Source organism: Pteropus vampyrus, unplaced genomic scaffold (assembly GCF_000151845.1).
Source record: "Pteropus vampyrus isolate Shadow unplaced genomic scaffold, Pvam_2.0 Scaffold63, whole genome shotgun sequence".
Classification (NCBI taxonomy): Eukaryota; Metazoa; Chordata; class Mammalia; order Chiroptera; family Pteropodidae; genus Pteropus; species Pteropus vampyrus.
Window position 1 is genome coordinate 3,165,255 of NW_011888844.1, and position 10,973 is coordinate 3,176,227.

Below are 10,973 nucleotides of genomic sequence, written 5' to 3' on the forward strand. Positions count from 1 at the left end.
GAGTTTAAAACAAAACTATAAGAGAAAAGAAGGGCATTACATAATGATAAAGGGATTATCAAGAGGAGATAACTCTAGTAAACATATACACACACAACATAGGAGCAACTACATACATAATGTAATTATTAACTGACATAGAAAGAGGGATCAACAGTAATACACTCATAGTAGGGGACTTTAACACACCATTGATACCAATGGATAGATCTTCCAGGCAGAAAATCAACAAGGAAACAGTTGGCTTAAATGACGCACTAGACCTGTTGGATTTAAAAGATATTTTCATAGCATTTCACCCCAAAGCAGCAGAATATACATTCTTCTCAAATGCACATGGAACATTTTCCAAGATAGACCACGTTAGACCATAAAACAAGTATCAATACATTTAAGAAGATTGAAATCATAGCAAACATCTTCTCCAGTCACGACGGTATGAAAGTAGAAATCAACTACAAAAAAATACTGTAAAAACACAAACACATGGAGGCTAAATAACATACTACTAAACAATGAATGTGTTAACAATGAGATCAAAGAAGAAATCAAAACATACCTAGAGACAAATGAAAATGAAAACACAATGACTCAAAATCTATGAGACACAGTACAAGCAGTCCTAAGAGGGAAATTCATAGTAATAAGGCTTACCTCAAGAAATAAAAAAAAAAATGCTCAAATAACAATCTAACTTTACACTTAAAAGAACTAAAAAAAAAAAAAGAACAGCAAACAAAGCCCGAAATGGATAGAAGAAAGGAAATAATAAAGATCAGAGCAGAAATATATGAAATAGAGTCTAGAAAAACAATACAAAAGATTAATGAAACCAAGAGCTGATTCTTTGAAAGGATAAACAAAATTGATAAACCCTTAACCAGATTCATCAAGAAAAAAAGAGAGAAGACTCAAATAAATAAAATCAGAAATGAAAGAAAAGAAATAACTATGGACTCCACAGAAATACAAAGGATCATAAGAAAATACTACAAGCAATTATACGCCAATGAATTGGACAATCTGGAAGAAATGGACATGTTTCTAGAAACATACAACCTCCCAAGATTGAATCAAGAAGAAATAGAAAATCTGAACTGGCCGATTGACACTGACAAAATCGAATCAGTAATCAGAAGCCTCCCTGAAAACAAAAGTCCTGGACCAGATGGCTTCACAGGCAAATTTTATCGAACATTAGAATTAACACCTATCCTTCTCAAACTATTCCAAAAAATTCAAGAGTAGGGAAGGCTCCCCAATTCTTTTTATTAGGCCACCATTACTTTGATTCCAAAACCAGACAAAGACATTACAAAAAAGGAAAAATATAAGCTGATATCTCTTATGAACATTGATGCAAAAATCCTCAACAAGATATTAGCAAACTGAATTCAACAATACATTAAAAATATCAAACACCATCATCAGGTAGGATTTATTCCTGGGAAGCAAGGTTGGTACAATATTGACAAATCAATTAGTGTGATACACCACCTTAACAAATTGAAAGATAAAAATCATATGATCATATCAATAGAAGCAGAAAAGGTATTCAATAAAATCCAGCATTTACGATAAAAACCCTCAGCAAAGTGGAAATAGAGGGAATATACCATAACATAATAAAGTCCATATGTGACAGACTTACAGCTAACATTACACTTAATGAGGAATGACTAAAAGCATTTTCCTTAAGATCAAGAACAAGATAAGTATGTCTTCTTTCACCATCTCTGTTCAACATCATATTGGAAGACTTAGCCACAGCAATGAAACGAGAAAGAGAAATAAAAGATATCCAAACTGGAAAAGAAGTAAAATTCTCATTATTTGCAGATGACATGATACCATATATAGAGAACACTAATTCCACCAGAAAACTGTTAGAACTGATCAATGAAATCAGTAAAGTAGCAGTATACAAAATTAATATTCAGAAGTCAGTGATATTTATATACATGAATTATGAACTTTCAGAAAGAGAAATTAAGAAAACAATCCTGTTTACAATTGCATCAAAAACAATAAAATACCTCAGAATCAAATTAACCAAGGAGGTAAAAGACTTGTTCTCAGAAAACTATGTCATTGGGAAAAAAAAATTGAAGAAAATACAAATAAGTGAAAGCATATACTGTGCTCATGAGTATGAAGAATCAACATCATTAAAATGGCCATACTACCCAAAGCAATCTATAGATCAAATGTAATCCCTATCAAAATACCAATAGCATTTTTTTCAGAGAGCTAGAACAAATAATTGTAAAATTTATATAGAACCATAAAAGATCCCAAATAGCCACAAAGTTGGAAATATCACACTACCTGATATCAAACTATACTACAAGTCTACAGTAATCAAAACAGCATGGTCCTGGCATAAAAACAGATACATTAATCAATGAAACAGAATAGAGATCCCAGACATAAACCCACACCTATATGCTCATTTAGTATATGACAAAGGTGGCAAGAATATACAATGGGATAAAGACAGTCTCTTCGATAAATGGTGTTGAGAAAATTGGACAGATACATGCAAAAAAAAATGAAAGTGGACCACCTTCTTACACTGTATACAAGAATAGACTCAAAATGGCTTAAATATTCAAATGTAAGACCTGAAACCATAAAACTTCTAGAAGAAAACATAAGCAGTAATCTCTATAATATTACTACTAGAAATTTCTTTTTGGACATATCTCCTCAGGCAAGGAAAACAAAAGAAAGAATGAACAAATGGGACTACATGAAACTAAAGTTTTTGAACACCAAAGGAAACCATCAACAAAGTGAACAGACAACTGACTGAATGGGAGAAGATATTCTCTCATGATATATCTGTTAAGGGGTTAATATCCAAAATATGTATAGAATTCGTACAACTCAACAGCAGAAAAAAAAAAAACAATCCAATTAAAAAATAGGCTGAAGACCTGAATAGATATTTTTCCAAGAGGAAATACAGATGGCCAACAGACATGTGAAGAGATGCTCAAGATCACTAATCATCAGAGAAATGCAAATGAAATATCACCCTACACCTGTCGGAATGGCTATCATCAATACATCAAAAAACAAGAAGTGTTGGCAAGGATATGTAGAAAAGGGAAGGTTCATACACTGCTAGTGGAACTGCAACTTGGTGTGACCACTATGGACAATGGTCTGGAGGTTTCTCAAAAACATTAAAAATTGATCTACCTTTTGACCCAGCAATTGCACTCCTGGTTATTTATCCAAAGAAAACCAAAATGATAATTCATAAAAATCTATGTATCCCTATGTTCATGGTAACCCTATGTACAATAGCCAAGATATGGAAGCAACCTAAATGCCTATCAATAGATGATTGGATAAAGAAATTATGATTCATATATACAATGGAATATTACTCAGCCATAAAAAATGAAATCCTACCATTTGCAATGACATGGATGGACCTAGAGTTTATTATGTGAATGAAATAAGTCGGACAATGACAAATACCATATGATTTCATTTATATGTGCAATCTAAGGAACAAAAAGAACAAAGTAATTGAAAACAGACACAAATGTAGAGGCCTATCTGGTGACTAATAATAAAATAAAATAAAATGTTGAAAAAATACAGGGTTTCTGATGTCTAACATAATACCCTTCCCTCTACCTAGTCTCCTTGCTTAAAGATATGAAACAGCAGTAATGAGGGCTCTGCAAAGGGACTATTCATTGAGAGCACTTAGGCCCACTTCAGGTTGCAGAACAAATGAGTACAGGAGAACATCATAGGAAAGTGGAGATGAGAAAATAAGTGTAGAGAGAAGGTACATTCATATGCTGTATTGCTAGCAGCTAGCTTTGGATTAGTTTGAGAACTGGGGAAGAGCAGCAGTCTTATTGTATGATCTCTCCCAGCACTTAAATTGTGGAGTTTAATCTGTAACATGAACAAGTGAACTTCAAATGCATATTAAAACAATTGTATCAACCTTTGATTTTATTTTCTTTAATTTTATCATAGTTTAGATTTTGTGTGTGTGTACCCTGAAGCTGGAAAAACATGTACTAAATATGGATTGAAAAGAATCTTCCCCTTTCATTTTAATTGGGCTACATATAATAGTACCGCAATAATTGTGGTATGAGTGTGTGTGTGTGTGTGTGTGTGTGTGTATGTGTATGTGTGCACAATAGGATTAGTCAACCAATTACAATCCCTGACATAGTCTGAAGACAGCTTCCTTTGATCTTAAATGATCAATATTGAAGATTTTACTTAGAGGTATTGAAAGATAAAAATTTCACAGAAAGCTCAGCCTTTGCTTCCTTCTTTGTTTTTTTCCTTCCTTTCCCACAGAATGAGCTCTAATTGTTATTAGATGACTGATCAATTATGGTGACATCTAAATTATTACTGCTTTGTAAGAAAAAAAGTAGAAAATGGAAGAGAAATTCTGTGGATGAGGTAAGGAGGAAAATGTCTTTTCAATGTATTGCACTTTTGCTCATCATGACATGATGGCATTATTGGGAGATCATGTACGTATAGAATAATCTGTTTGCTTTCTCTGAGATAAAATAAGGTTTTTTAGAAATTTATTTTTATACAACATAAGTTTGGCTTTGTCCTATTATTTTTGTGATTGGAGTGGAGACAGAGTGCTGAGAAATAGTTGGACCTCTCAAATCTTTAATGGAGCTCTCGTTTTCTGTGAAATACATGTTTTTTCCAAGCCACGTGTTTTACGTTAATAATTGTGTTCACTGTTGTGGTAACATACTAGCTCAGCCTACATAGAATTGCTTTATTTTATGTAATTTGTCCAAAGTCTCTATATTCTTAAAAAAGAATTACTTAAAAGCAACTTATAGAAGTTTGTTGCTGTTGAATAATGAAACAATTCCCTCCAAAAGAAGCTTAAGATGTTAAAAAGTTACTCATGCAATGATTCATAGCTTAACATCTTTACTATTATGATTATAACGTTTTTTATAGTTCTATTTACATTATTAGTGGCACAATAGGAACAACGAAGTATAAAAAAACAGATCTCTATGTGCTTGTTACATTCAATAAACAATTTATAAATTAAGGCTTATACTTTATTTTCTGAGTCTTATTTCTCTCATTGAGATCAATTTTCTATTATAATTATTAAAATGATGTGGCTTTGAAAGAACTCTATATATGAACAGTTTCTGAATCAATAATAATGTCATTTAAATCAAGCTTTTCAATCAGAATTAGTATTCTTTCTTTGTGTTAATTTTATTGCTAATAAATAGTCTAATGTAACAATATGTGAAGAAATAAATGAACTGAAAGGGGGAATCATAATAACATAAGCAATTTAAGGAAACCACAGTAACTTGAAAAATCCTCAAATTAAGGTAAAGACCTTAGATTATTATAAAACTGCATTGAATTAGATACTTTCTTCAAGATATATGTAATTTTCATTTAGGCTGGTAACTGAAATTAGTATTGCAATGTAGAAAGTAAAAATGATTCATTGTTTACTCTCATCTGTAATCAAAATTTTGGCAATTATGAAAGGCATAGAATTAGGACAATTTAAAACCAAACATTTTTGCCCACCAGTGTTTCAGCTTTTGTAATTGTAACGGAAATGGTAAGTAATATCAATGAGTATTGTACAGCTACTGTAGAACTTAAATTATAGAACTATCCATGTAAGTATTAAAATATAACATTCTACACCTTTTTGACTGAAGCTTAGAAACTTTTTTGAAGCTGAGAAACTATTTGGTATGGGCTACATACTACAGAGAACTAAGAGACTCCTAAGTATTTTCTGTGTTTTGTCATTGACCAACTGGACTTTTAACTTGCATTTCTTTCATTAGAACAACTATAATAATTCTATTTAGCTCACAGTAATTGTGGCATGAGGTGAGACTTTGGGAAGCAAAAAAGACCTAATCAATATAGTAGCCATAGTGATCTACACTATGAGTATAGAGGGCTCTTTAGTTTCATGTGGCGAGGTCTGGCAGAATTAGAGGGATACAGAGGGAAAATGTGGATTTTGTCACTAGTTTTATCCTCAGGAATACGGTAGGAAGAAAGAGAACAATTATGGCTTAAGTGACTCCTGAGTGAAACTAGGAGAGTTGAGGAAAGAAGAGACTAAATGTTTTAATAGCTCAAAAAGCTGAAAAGTACCCAGGTACCATCTGTAATAGGAAGTACGAGTACTCGAGGAATGTCATCCTTACCCAGAATACATCCTCTCTAGCAGCTTGACACAATACACCAAATATTGCCACTTGAGAATTATTCCTTTGGCTTACAGCATTACTTTTTCTAAAAGTCTTATGTGGCAAGTCATTATTTCATGACTGTATTCACGGTGGTTCTCAAACAGAGCCACCCATTAGAAACACTCTGTCCTAAGATCTTCTGAATTAGCATGTCTGTTAGGCTACCCAGGTGATTTGATATTATTTTCCAAACAATCATTGTGGCATGAACAAGTATTTCATTAGCAGACATTCATAATCAATGGACTTTATTTTTCTCATCTGCTATAGTTCTGGATGAATGAGAGAGAGAAAAGGCTTTGATGAATGGTTTTGTTTGGAATGATACCTTGGGAAAAAAAGACACAATTTAGGAGTAGAAAAAATCAAGAAGTTTTCCAAATGAGAAAGAAAGATCTATGAATTCTAATACAAAAGTTATGTGCATCATAATTTTGTTCAAATAGACTTCAACTGTCCTCAACATCCAAGCAATGGATGTTCACATGCAGAGCTTCCTGCTTAGACCTCATTAGGATATGAGATGCAGTAGAGAAAACAAGGACATTAAGGGTGTGTCTGTATCAAGCATTGTGAAACAATTAATTACTGCTTCTTCTGTAATCATGAGAATTCCAGGTGACATTCCCCAGTCTAATAAAGTTCATATTGTGACATTTTAAATGTCCGAGCTATTACCTTTTCCCAAAGATCATTTTTTGCTCTCATCTCTCCCCCAAAACACCAAAAAGTGAAATCCTAATACATTTTCTTAGAGCTTTGGAGTCTCCATTAGATGCTCTCTTACTCATTATGGACTTTCTATTAAAATATAAACCTGGTCCAATTGCCAAAGATATTTCATGATGATAACGCCTGGAAAATATTGAATAGAGGCAACAAGTGGGAACATTGAGAATGTGTCATAATTTTAACAGTTGAGTGTAAGCCCAGGTATAGGAATCAGAAAACATCAAACCAATTTTATTTTCTATGTTAAATTGTTTGATTTCAGGGATTAAATCTTCTAGGGTCTTACTTCATTTTAGAAGAAGTCAAGGAGTCTCTGTTTTGGAGATACAGAAAAATTATTGATTGAAGCTGTGCTCTCTCAGAACTCTTTGCTCCCTGAAAAGAGAAATGACAGAGATCACAGATGATCATATAAAAGTTAACATAAATCGAGTGCTTACCATATTCCAGGCTCTTGTGCTATGTATAACCTTGACATGCTGTTTCATTTAATCCTCAAAACAATTACATGAGGTAGATAATGTAATTATTTGCATTTTACAGATAAAGAAAACAAAAGTAAACAAGATTAAATTACTTTACCAAGGCTACACAGCTTAAAGAGGAAGAACTAAAATTCAAACCAAGATCCATGTGAGACTTGGGACAATACAGCAATATATTGAAAAAGCAGGTCTCAGAAAACAGAATAATTCAATTAAATTTTAGTGATTATATATGGTGCTACAATAAGTGGACTGCAAAGAAGTCATCTTCTTAGCATAATAGTCGCACCAAGTAATTAAATTACAGAGCATGGAAAACCTAACTCAGACTACCCACTCAGATACTAGATATTGCTGACAGTCATGGTCCAGCTCTTCAGAGCACTAAATGCTGAAGTTGCATCCTACTTCAGACCTCATTGTAAAACTTTGTTTATTTCATATTTTCCCCTTCCTTGTAAGGATAAAATCTGAAAAGATTAAGGAGCAAAACAAAAGAATTCCAAAATTCTTACCTTAAAGTATCTAAATCAACAACAATGGGTACTGTTCATTAAGTTAAGGCCCTATTTAAGGCCCTTTATTTTAAAAGTCTTATTAAAATAATCTGTTTATACTTCTATTACCAATTCTAATTATTAACTTGAAATAAGCTCTCCTTGATTTCCTTAGAAAAACTAATATTTATCAGGAAAATTATCATGTTTTTAAAATTTGTACACACAGCTAACTTTTTCATCTATTTCTTAAATATTTTATAGCAGAATAAGTCTCATATTTAAAGTTCAATGTAATAGTTATGTTCATATGTGGTAAATTATAATAAACCATGTACTCACTGGTTTACTATAGATCTTAAAATAGAAATAAAAATAGTAAACCAAGTAATGAGTATTGCTGATAATTCTTTCTAGTTGTATTCTAATCTTTTAGCTCTAATAATATACATTGTAACTAATAGAAAAGAAATTAGCTCAATATGAAGGAGTTTTTAGATATGATTAATATCTAATTCTGAGTCATCAATTGAAGACTAAATTATGATTATCATCATCACTGTGTAGGATAGTTCCAGGAAACTTCTTAAGGAATAGTTCTTAATCAGCATGGATAAGTTCTTCAAACATCCTCTCAATGATGACCTGAAGGACGAAATGAGAATAGTCATAAACAATCTGATGCTTGGCCACAGAAGAGCTAGGTTTCATTTTTTCTACTTATTCTAACATAAGACCTGTTTCAAATTTTTTCTTTTACAAAAGAATTGTATCATGAAATGTTTATATTCTATTGAAAGCATACTTGTGTATTTAATGACTTAAACTATTTTTGTTTTCATTTACTTTACTAATTTTGATAAAAGAATTGGATGGCAACATTTGATTTTCTAAAAAGAGTTATTTGGGGATATTTGTCAAAAACTTTCCTTGATGGCAAATGGGCACCTTCATGACAGCTCTTGGTTCATTTTCTCAGTGCCCATGAGTTCTGTCATGGTGACAGCAAGTGTATTTTTTATATTTGTTTATGTATAGCCTATAGTAGGCACTTGATAAATGCTCATTAAATGAATGTATAAATAACCTAATAAACATTCAGATGAAAATATATGTTATAGTAGATGTGCTGAAACCTGTTAATTGGCTAGTCCATTATTTGAGTCCATGTTAGTATTCCAGGCCTTCTTTTCTTACAGTACACATTGTCCATAGATTATCTCATATACTCTCATGATTAGAATAATTATCTCCATTGATGACTCTCAAATCTCTATCACTTATGCTTATTGAACATTTCCACCTGGATGTTTCTCAGACATCTCAAGTACAACACATGCATATTTTTATCTTATCTTCTTTCTCACTTTTAAATATGTGCTCTGTGTTCCCTGTCTCAACAGTTGCCGCCACCTCCTATCTAATTGCCCATTTCACAATCTAGATGTCATCTTTGATTCCTCCTTCTCCCTCATATCCTATATTTAACCAACTGCTGAATCAGGTTGATTCTATCTTTTTAATAAGTCTTCAATTTATCAATTTCTTTTTATACTAATTGTCACTACCTTAGATCAAATTACCATTACTTCTTACATGGACTATTGCAACAACCTTTTAACAGGTCACCTTTCTTACAGTTCTGCTCTTACCTAAATTCATTTTTCACTCTGTAGCTAAACAGAGATATTCAGTTAATAAACTCAAAAAGATTTTACCATACAGTAACATTTATACCAGGTTATATCCAACAGGTTTCAGCTTTCTCTGATTTTGGATAAGTACAATTTTCATGCTTGTAGAATATCTTATACTTCATTTATTTTTGTTCTTATCATATTATATCATAATTATAGACTTACTAGTCTAGATACCTTCATATATTGTGAGCTCCTGGCCAGTACTTGACACATAGTAAGTACTTAATAACTATTTGCTATATAAATTAAAGAAAGAAGAGGGAGGGATGAAGGACAGAAAGAAAGAAAAAAGGAAGGAAAGAAGAAGGGAGAGAAGAAGGGAGGAAGAGAGGAAGGGAGAGATGGGGAAGAAAAAGAAAAAGAAAGAAAGAAAGAAAGAATTAAATCTATCCATCCAATTATTTCAGGTTTACTAGAGCCTGAGAGAGACAGTAGGGGAATCCTTAAAAGGCAGAAAATCTAAGAGATGTTTGTTCAGAGTGTGTGCTTTACTTGAATTAAGCAATTGGAGAGGAAACAGGTGAATTGGCAATGCCTTCAGAAGGGACATAACGTATGTGCTTTTTATTATAAATTTATAAGTAAGACTGGGATGAGACATGGATATTCGGGAGAAAAGGACATCTTTGGAGACACAGGTTCTAGTCCTTGTTATTGTTATAGTTGTGCATTTTGTTTTTAATTTAGTGTTTTTCCAAGTCATATAATAGCTGCGAGGTCTTAGAATATTTCAAGCAAAGATATGTCATGGGAGACGTATTGTGATAGTCATCTTTCTGGTCTGGAGAGATGAGTGTGCCTGCTCTTTGTTTCCCTCTAGCAAGGGCTTAACAATTATTAAGTACTCAGTTGAGTTTCTAACTTTCCTAATCAGGAATGTCATTATGTTGATTGGTTTCAGTCTATTGAATGATTCCATTTGGGCTATGATGGCCTATATTTGTAGTTAGTTGTATAATTTTACATGGCTATTCTCTGCTTAGCATTTCTTGTAATTTTACATTTATGCAAGCTAAATTTTAAAGTAATTTTCCTAAACTAAGATCCCTGATGATTTTATTAAACATGATTAATGGTCACATCTATGACCCTGACAAAATTTACATTATGTAATGATATCCTTTATCACCAGGTCATAGACAAAGTGAGGATGAGAAAGGAAGGGAATGACTGTTTTAATATTTTCATTTCTAGAAAACAGATTTGCTTTTTTATCTTATTTCGGGAAATAAAAGTTAAAATTACATAGCTTTGCTACAGTAAGGACGGTCTTGTTTCTTTTGCTTT